Source organism: Pseudophryne corroboree, chromosome 8 (genome assembly GCF_028390025.1).
Source record: "Pseudophryne corroboree isolate aPseCor3 chromosome 8, aPseCor3.hap2, whole genome shotgun sequence".
NCBI classification, from domain to species: domain Eukaryota; kingdom Metazoa; phylum Chordata; class Amphibia; order Anura; family Myobatrachidae; genus Pseudophryne; species Pseudophryne corroboree.
Genome location: NC_086451.1, coordinates 411,806,271 through 411,817,271, shown reverse-complemented (window position 1 = coordinate 411,817,271; position 11,001 = coordinate 411,806,271).

Here is an 11,001-nt window from a genome sequence, read left to right as displayed (position 1 = left end):
TTTACTCCAAATTAACATTGAAAGTATAGGAAAGGGGGCGTGGCCATGTCATTTTTACATGTGGCCACACCCCCTTTCATAATTTGTACTGGTTTTCATGCATAAAATGTTGGAGGGTATGAGTTTACTCCTGTCCTCTCACTACCTCCCAGCATCTTAGTATACTCCTGTCCTCTCACTACCTCCCAGCATCTTAGTATACTCCTGTCCTCTCACTACCTCCCAGCATCTCAGTATACTCCTGTCCTCTCACTACCTCCCAGCATCTCAGTATACTCCTGTCCTCACATTATCTCCCAGCATCTCAGTATACTCCTGTCCTCTCACTACCTCCCAGCATCTCAGTATACTCCTGTCCTCTCACTACCTCCCAGCATCTCAGTATACTCCTGTCCTCTCACTACCTACTAGCATCTCAGTATACTCCTGCCCTCTCACTACCTCCCAGCATCTCAGTATACCCCTCTCCTCTCACTACCTCCCAGCATCTCAGTATACCCCTCTCCTCTCACTACATACTAGCATCTCAGTATACTCCTGCCCTCTCACTACCTACTAGCATCTCAGTATACCCCTCTCCTCTATTACCTACTAGCATCTCAGTTTACTCCTCTCCTCTCACTACCTCCCAGCATCTCAGTATACTCCTGTCCTCTCACTACCTCCCAGCATCTCAGTATACTCCTCTCCTCTCACTACCTCCCAGCATCTCAGTATACCCCTCTCCTCTCTCTACCTCCCAGCATCTCAGCATACTCCTGTCCTCTCACTACCTCCCAGCATCTCAGTATACTCCTGCCCTCTCACTACCTCCCAGCATCTCAGTATACCCCTCTCCTCTCACTACCTCCCAGCATCTCAGTATACCCCTCTCCTCTCACTACATACTAGCATCTCAGTATACTCCTGCCCTCTCACTACCTACTAGCATCTCAGTATACCCCTCTCCTCTATTACCTACTAGCATCTCAGTTTACTCCTCTCCTCTCACTACCTCCCAGCATCTCAGTATACTCCTGTCCTCTCACTACCTCCCAGCATCTCAGTATACTCCTCTCCTCTCACTACCTCCCAGCATCTCAGTATACCCCTCTCCTCTCTCTACCTCCCAGCATCTCAGTATACTCCTGTCCTCTCACTACCTACTAGCATCTCAGTATACCCCTCTCCTCTATTACCTACTAGCATCTCAGTTTACTCCTCTCCTCTCACTACCTCCTAGCATCTCAGTATACTCCTCTCCTCTCACTACCTCCCAGCATCTCAGTATACCCCTCTCCTCTCACTACCTCCCAGCATCTCAGTATACTCCTGTACTCTCACTACCTCCCAACATCCCAGTATACTCCTGTCCTCTCACTACCTCCCAGCAACTTAGTATACTCCTGTACTCTCACTACCTCCCAGCATCTCAGTATACTCCTCTCCTCTCACTACCTCCCAGCATCTCAGTATACTCCCGTCCTCTCACTACCTCCCAGCATCTCAGTATACTCCTCTCCTCTCATTACCTTCAGTGTCCTCACATTATCTCCCAGCATCTCAGTATACTCCTGTCCTCTCATTACCTCCCAACATCTCAGTATACTCCTGTCCTCTCACTACCTCCTAGCATCTCAGTATACTCCTCTCCTCTCACTACCTCCCAGCATCTCAGTATACCCCTCTCCTCTCTCTACCTCCCAGCATCTCAGTATACTCCTGTGCTCTCACTACCTCCCAACATCCCAGTATACTCCTGTCCTCACATTATCTCCCAGCATCTCAGTATACTCCTGTCCTCTCACTACCTCCTAGCATCTCAGTATACTCCTCTCACTACCTCCCAGCATCTCAGTATACCCCTCTCCTCTCTCTACCTCCCAGCATCTCAGTATACTCCTGTGCTCTCACTACCTCCCAACATCCCAGTATACTCCTGTCCTCTCACTACCTCCCAGCATCTCAGTATACTCCTGCCCTCTCACTACCTCCCAGCATCTCAGTATACCCCTCTCCTCTCACTACCTCCCAGCATCTCAGTATACCCCTCTCCTCTCACTACCTCCCAGCACCTCAGTATACTCCTGTCCTCTCATTACCTTCCAGTGTCCTCACGTTATCTCCCAGCATCTCAGTATACCCCTCTCCTCTCACTACATACTAGCATCTCAGTATACTCCTGCCCTCTCACTACCTACTAGCATCTCAGTATACCCCTCTCATCTATTACCTACTAGCATCTCAGTATACTCCTCTCCTCTCACTACCTCCCAGCATCTCAGTATACTCCTGTCCTCTCACTACCTCCCAGCATCTCAGTATACTCCTCTCCTCTCATTACCTTCAGTGTCCTCACATTATCTCCCAGCATCTCAGTATACTCCTGTCCTCTCATTACCTCCCAACATCTCAGTATACTCCTGTCCTCTCACTACCTCCTAGCATCTCAGTATACTCCTCTCCTCTCACTACCTCCCAGCATCTCAGTATACCCCTCTCCTCTCACTACCTCCCAGCATCTCAGTATACTCCTGTACTCTCACTACCTCCCAACATCCCAGTATACTCCTGTCCTCTCACTACCTCCCAGCAACTTAGTATACTCCTGTACTCTCACTACCTCCCAGCATCTCAGTATACTCCTCTCCTCTCACTACCTCCCAGCATCTCAGTATACTCCTGTCCTCTCACTACCTCCCAGCATCTCAGTATACTCCTCTCCTCTCATTACCTTCAGTGTCCTCACATTATCTCCCAGCATCTCAGTATACTCCTGTCCTCTCATTACCTCCCAACATCTCAGTATACTCCTGTCCTCTCACTACCTCCTAGCATCTCAGTATACCCCTCTCCTCTCTCTACCTCCCAGCATCTCAGTATACTCCTGTGCTCTCACTACCTCCCAACATCCCAGTATACTCCTGTCCTCACATTATCTCCCAGCATCTCAGTATACTCCTCTCCTCTCACTACCTCCCAGCATCTCAGTATACTCCTGCCCTCTCACTACCTCCCAGCATCTTAGTATACTCCTCTCCTCTCACTACCTCCCAGCATCTCAGTATACTCCTCTCCTCTCACTACCTCCCAGCATCTCAGTATACTCCTCTCCTCTCATTACCTTCAGTGTCCTCACATTATCTCCCAGCATCTCAGTATACTCCTGTCCTCTCATTACCTCCCAACATCTCAGTATACTCCTGTACTCTCACTACCTCCCAGCATCTCAGTATACTCCTCTCCTCTCACTACCTCCCAGCATCTCAGTATACTCCTGTCCTCTCACTACCTCCCAGCATCTCAGTATACTCCTCTCCTCTCATTACCTTCAGTGTCCTCACATTATCTCCCAGCATCTCAGTATACTCCTGTCCTCTCATTACCTCCCAACATCTCAGTATACTCCTGTCCTCTCACTACCTCCTAGCATCTCAGTATACTCCTCTCCTCTCACTACCTCCCAGCATCTCAGTATACTCCTGTACTCTCACTACCTCCCAACATACCAGTATACTCCTGTCCTCACATTATCTCCCAGCATCTCAGTATACTCCTCTCCTCTCACTACCTCCCAGCATCTCAGTATACCCCTTTCCTCTCACTACCTCCCAGCATCTCAGTATACTCCTGTACTCTCACTACCTCCCAACATCCCAGTATACTCCTGTCCTCTCACTACCTCCCAGCAACTTAGTATACTCCTGCCCTCTCTCTACCTCCCAGCATCTCTGTATACTCCTATCCTCTCATTACCTCCCAGAGGGGGTTTTCTGAGTTGATCGTAGCAGGATTTTTTTTAGCAGTTGGGCAAAACCATGTGCACTGCAGGGGAGGCAGATTTAATATGTGCAGAGAGAGTTAGATTTGGGTGTGGTGTGTTCAATCTGCAATCTAAATTGCAGTGTAAAAATAAAGCAGCCAGTATTTACCCTGTACAGAAATAAAATAACCCACCCAAATCTAACTCTCTCTGCAAATGTTATATCTGCACCCCCTGCAGTGCACATGGTTTTGCCCAACTGCTTAAAAAATTTCCTGCTGCGATCAACTCGGAATGAGGGCCAGTGTCCTCACATTACCTCCAGGATCTCAGTATACTCCAGTCCTCTCACTACCTCCCAGCATATCACTATACTTCTGTCTACCTCCTAACATCACAATATACTCCTGTGCTCTCACTGCCTCCTAGCATTGGGCAGTACGGATGGTGTAATGGTTAGCATTACTGCCTCACAGCACTGAGGTCATGGGATCGATTCCCACCTTGGCCCTAACTGTGCGGAGTTTGTATATTCTCCCTGTATTTGCGTGGGGGGTGCTCCGGTTTCCTCCCACAATCCAAAAATATACTGGTAGGTAATTTGGCTCCCAACAAAACCCTAGCGTGAATGTGTACATGTGATAGGGAATATAGACTGGGGCAGGGACTGATGTGAATGGGCAAATATTCTCTGTAAAGCACTGCGGAATATGTGTGCACTATATAAATAACTGGTAATAAATAATCTCTGTATACTCCTGAGAGAGAGTGACGACAGTGACAGCAGGGAGAGAGTGAGTGACGACAGTGACATCAGGGAGAGAGATAGGGACAGGGACAGTAACGACAGGGAGAGAGGGTGACAGGGAGAGAGGGTGACAGCAGGGGAACATTACCTGACTGTGGTCGGCGGAGGCACCCATGGGCAGCGGCGGTGAGGTCCCTCTGACTGCCATTTGTTGCGGGCGGCGGCGGTGAGCGGCGGGCGGTACCTGCTCCAGTAGTGCAGCAGCGGGCAGTCATGGCCCCTTCAGGGTCCCCTTTTGCACATTTACACCGTGGGCTGGGGCTGGATTTCATGCACTGGTGGCACTGCGGGACTCTTCCCAGACGACAGTGGGGAGGGCAATCCACCACTGCCTCCACCAGTTCCCTGTCATCGCGGGAGGGCTGGGAGCAGGAGGTCACACCGCTGAAGGCACATTTCCCAGATGACAGGAGGGGGGGGGGGAGCGGCAATCCGCCACTGTCTCCTCCAGTTCCCTGTCATCGCGGGAGGGCTGGAAGCGGGAGGTCACGCCGCTGAAGGCACATTTCCGACAGGAGGGGGGAGGGGGAGCGGCAGTCCGCCACTGTCTTCCCCAGTTCCCTAGCATCGCGGGAGGGCTGGGAGCAGGAGGACACCCGTCACCCAGCGGCATCCAGACACAACGGGCGGCTGCGGCGATGTAGGTCCACAGCAGCGCCGTCCTCGGTCTGCGCGGCCGGCCCTGGCTTCAACTCCAGGTCCCGCTGCCTCTTCACCCCGCTACTGTAACTGAACTGGGCGCCAGGTCCTGCTGCCTCTTCGGGTGATTGGACGAGCGGATCCAGCACTGGATCCGCTGTCCAATCACATCTGCCTCGCTGACAGGGGCGGGTTTCCCCTGTCAACGAGGCACTTGGATAAGTGCTGCTTTCTGCTCCTGTTTTCAATGGGCTTTGACAGCCCAGTACTTGGCCCCGCCCCTCCAGCTTGAACCAGTTCCTACAGTTAACGGGAGGCACTGTTATCAGTGCCTCCCAAACTACTTTATAGGCTTAAAATTATTAGGATAAGATAAAGAAATTACTTATGACACAGAATATGTGCCATAAGTATCTTCTTTATATTATTTTAATCATTAATGACAAGGGAGGCACTGCCTCCCCTGACTGCACGTCCCTGAGTTCCAGTAGACCAGTTTTACACAGTTGGGGTGATGCAGAGTCTGCACACAAGTCAGCTGCATTGCATTTGCATTGTGTGTATACAGATGTAGCCACACTCCGCACTCCACACTCGGGGCATGGCTGCATGGGCACACGGGGCGTGCAGTGCTGCAGGGGGTGACAGTATGCAGCCCCATGTATTCCCATGGCTCACACGATAGTGATGGTTGTTTTGTAGTTATGTTGTGAATGTAACTTCTATTAATAAAAACGTTTTGTCCTTTAGTCCTACGGTGGAGGCCCTGCCTTTTTATGTGTGCTGGGCCTCACCAGTGTGTCAAGATGCTGAAACTGATTCCTCAGGATTAACTTGTCTTATTCACAAATAAGTAACTGATGTTTTCCAAGGGTTTAATTTTGTGGCTCACAAATTTTACAATGTACATACACAGGTAGGGTTGGTTCACGCAGCGGAGCGATTATCGGCAGAATGCGCATGCGCAGCGATCACACTGCACATGTGCCAAGGTGCTGCTGCGATCCTGCTTATGGCCTTTTCAGGGCTTGTACATGCAGTCAGCTGCAATCACGTACGCAGAGAACGGGATCCGGTCTGAAGATCGACACTGTCTAGGTCGACAATGTTTAGGTCGACCACTATAGGTCGTCAGTTACTAGGTCGACAGGGTTGGATGGTCGACAGGGTTTCTATGTTGACATGTGCTAAGTCGACATGTCAAAAGGTCGACATGAGTTTTTCACATTTTTTTCTTCTTCTTTTTTTTACTTTTTCATACTTAACGATCCATGTGGACTACGATTGGAACGGTAATCTGTGCCGAGCGAAGCGGGAGCGGAGCGAGGCACCTTGCCCGAAGCATGGAGAGCGAAGCGCACCATGCGAGGGGACACGTTGCACTAATTCGGCTTCCCGGTCACTGTACGCAGAAAACAACACACACAAAAAAAACCAACTCATGTCGACCTTTTGACCTGTCGACCTAGCACATGTCGACCTATAAACCCTGTCGACCTAGTGACTGTCGACCTATAGTGGTCGACCTAAACATTGTCGACCTAGACATTGTCGATTCGATGATTCACACCCGCACAGAACATGGCGCCAGCGTTAATACTGCCGTGTCCAGTCTGCGTAGCCATAGGGCAACCATACCAATCAATGTTCTCCTTTACTGCGTATAGGCTGTGAATGTATACACAATTGCATATGGGTTTGTGATGGCTCTGGTGGGCGTCTCTTTTTATACCTGGGCGTCCGCTTCACTTTCTAACATTAGCAGTACCATAGCCTAGAAAATCGCAATGCATTTGTGTACAAACAAAATTTAGGGCCATATTCAGAGCCTGAAAACTGGCACCAATTTGCGTTAAGTGGTCACTTTTGTCTAGGGCGCTAAATTCTATGCACTTACATATAGCAGTTTATTTGCGATTGGGGGGTAGTCTTCAGTATGCCGGCTGTCGGGATCCCGGCGCACAGTACACCCGCGATTGGGAAGGTGGGCGCAAGAAGTTGATGTCTGTCAGCACCTGCACCCCCCATTGTTTATGTTAAGTGACTTTACTAGCCTCGAGCCATCACCTGAATAAATGGTCACTCCCGTCTGTATGGATTCAGCAAGAAACTCTGTTTCACAAATGATCATATAGATTGAATATAACAGTACATAACCAGAAGGGTGAATTATTTGTACAGCTTTCTTGTGAATGTTTTCAGTTACTTATGTCAAATTCTGGATGTTGTTACCATAGTAGCAGACTAGGAACTCTGCAAATTTAAAACATTTGTCAAATTTACATCAGTTTAGATGGGTGCTATAGACTATGACAAAATATATCCACCGTGTGTGACAATAAACTATGCTTTATATCACTGACTCCTTTTAGAGCTGCCTCAGCTCTTATGCATAAAAGAAAACACTTAATACAGTTGTAATGTTTGGTGACCTCTGGGAAAGCGTTGTATATTCCCATTGAACAATCATAACTATTGGGGAACGGGGACCTTGGGGTATTGTAGTGGAATCCAGAAGTGCATTAAATGTGAAAGTCTGTCAGTAGTTCCCCTCTATACTCTGCAGCTGTTGGGATCTCCTGTTTAGCATAGGTGTACTTGGAGCATTTGTTTCTTCCATACAGTGGTAACTGATAGCTGTGTGTGGTGCTAACAGCGGAAACTGGAAGTTCCAAAACATGACCTTCTTTGTCAGGACCCCATCCTGATACTGCTGCCTCTGGAGCAGTGGGATCACCACCAAGGGGCAGAACAGCAGTGGCCACAACTCCTGTGTATCGGAGGGACTGCATAAGGTAAGTAAAACAAAATCTCACTATGTTAGCCCTGGTGGGCTAAAAGCCAGGGGTCTCTATCTATTAGGGTTATGAACCTCAGGGTGGTATGGTCGGACTAGTGAGGCTCACAGTCGACAGTAAGACCCCACTAGGGACTAGGGAGGCAGAGACGGCTGTCAATCTTAGAACTTAGTCCTAGGAGGAAGTGTTCCCCCCTCTTCATACATCTGCTCCCTGGTGGTCTCTCACACAGTGAAGAACAATGCAGGTAGCAGCAGCCATTTTAGTAGCTCAATGACTCCCGTTGTGCACCATGTCTGCAGTAAGGGGCAGTACCAGGAGGCCATATCTTCAAAAGTATATTAATACATTAGAGACTGTACAAAGAAGGGTAACTAAAATGGTGCATGGCCTACACCACAAAACATACACAGAAAGTCTAAAAAAATCTCAATACGTATAGTTTGGAGCAGAGAAGGGAAAGGGGGGACATGATAGAAACTTTCAAATATATCAAGGGTTTTAACAAAGGCCAGGATGGAAACATTCTTCAAATGAAGAGAAGCAATAGGACACAAGGACATGCACTGAGACTGGAGAGAGGTAGGTTCAGGGGAAATTTAAAGAAAAATTACTTCACAGAAAGGGTAGTGCAATAGCCTTCCATCAGAGGTGGTAGAGGCTAAGACAGCAGAGCAATGTAAACATGCATGGGATAGACATAAGGATATCCTTACAAAGAAATAAGGATCAAATAAGGTTTAAGATAAAAATATGGTAAAAAAAAAAAAAAGGGGGCAGACTAGATGGGCCAAGTGGTTCTTATCTGCCGTCAAATTCTATTTCTCATACGTCCTAGAAGATGCTGGGGACTCCGTAAGGACCATGGGGTATAGATGGGATCTGCGGTAGACATGGGCACACTATAAGACTTTGAATAGGTGTGAACTGGCTCCTCCCTCTATGCCCCTCCTCCAGACCTCAGTTAGACTTTGTGCCCAGGAGAGACTGGACACACACTAGGGGAGCTCTACTGAGTTTCTCTGGAAAGACTTTATGCTAGGTTTTTTATTTTCAGAGAGACCTGCTGGCTACAGGCTCTCTGCTTCGTGGGACTGAGGGGAGAGAAGTCAGACCTAATTCTTCTGAGTTAAGGGCCCTGCTTCTTAGGCTACTGGACACCATTAGCTCCAGAGGGTTCGATCACTTGGTGCGCCTAGCTGCTTGTTCCCGGAGCCGTGCCGTCAACCCCCTCACAGAAGACAGAAGCCGGGTGAGTATTGGAAGAAAAAGAAGACTTCAGTGACGGCAGAAGACTTCAGGTCGGAGGTACAGCGCAGCGGTCACGCTGCGCGCCATTGCTCCCACACACCAACGGTTCTACAAGGGTGCAGGGCGCAGGGGAGGGGCGCCCTGGGCAGCAATATACCTCTTTCCTGCAACTGGCAAAAGATGTATACAGTGCATAGGCACTGTATAGGGACTCCCGCCAGTATAAATATGAATATTATTAGAGGGGCTGAAGCGCGCCGAGAGGGGGCGGGGCTTAGCCCTCACAACTTGTTACAGCGCCATTTTCTCATGTCCCTGCCAAAAAGCACTGTTAGGAAAACGAGGGGGAAGGGGGGGGGGGGGCAAGGTGGTTTTAGTGCAAAAGAGAAAATATAGCACTATACACTATAATGGGCGTGTTAGTTAATGAGTTGTACTGGTATTCTGTGTTTTCCCTGTCACATATACCCATGATAGCTTATAGTACTCATGTGTCGACATGTGTGTGTGCTCTGCCACGAGCTGGCTATGGGAATCCCTCTGTCGGCATTGCCGACTCATGGTGGTACTTGGGTCTGTACATCAAGTGTCAGCAGGTTGGTAGTTGTATGCTTTTTCGAAAGTAAACACTGTATGGGTGACACAGTAGTATGTGGGTGACCTGTCGGCACCATCTGTTATTACTGGGGGTAAATTAACATGAAGTCAATAACCTATACCTGTATAGGGTACGGTTCCATGGGCCTGTAACTCTGGCACAGTTGTGCTTTTATTTGTGGGGGAATGATATTACATTTATGTGTATATACTTCCCTCGGGGTCTTAAGAATGTTATTTTTACCTAATTACCACTCCCTGTTGTCGAAAAAAGTCTATATTTTATGTCGACCATAAGGTTTCCTGGTCAGATCCACAACTTGGGCATTCAGTACATGGTCGTACACATTCAGCACACATTAATGGCACTAGGGACCCTGGGGTTCTGTACAAAATACTTATATGTATGATATATATATATATATATATATATATATATATATATATATTTATATAGAGGATATGTATGTATATGTGTATTTAAATATGTATATTCATATTGCAAGTTCCAATGAATGCTGAAGTAAAAGTATTCCTTCTCATGTGCTGGTCGCTCTGTTGATAAAGCTCTAGGTCGGCCGTGACGAGTTGGTCGCATCCTCACGAGGAGTCCGAGTGTTTATTCTTTTCCCGCCGCGGATAGAATACTGTGAAAGTCAACTCCTGGTCGGCACGGGGCCCTGTCACAAAGGATCTGATACAGGAAGCTAAGTGATATTTTATTTCTGTGCTTTGAAGTTATTTGCATTACATGCACATGGGGGAGTTCTTGTATTCGGAAAGGCATCCGATAGAATTACCCTAGAGACAGAGGGGATGTTTTCTTATGTTGGTTCTTCTCTATAACATTGCGGCAGGCTGCCGTGCGTCTACAGGAGGTGTGGCCGGGGGAATGCTGAGGCTGACTTCGAGAGATATTGGAGTTTTTCCCTGTGACGGTGTACCGCTGTTTGGGGATGCCTCAGTTAAGTCACTCTCTGCGAATACCACTGGTAAGTCTACCTTCGTGAGTTAGATTCCCTCACAATGCTTTGTGACGCATTCTTTTGTGGGATGCAGTAATTTTAACCGTTTCGATACCGTTCTTTTTTCCCTTTCTGTGCAGATAGTGGAAGGTGAAAAGGTAAGAGCTCTGCAGCCTTGTTAGGTTCGCAGAAGCGGATATT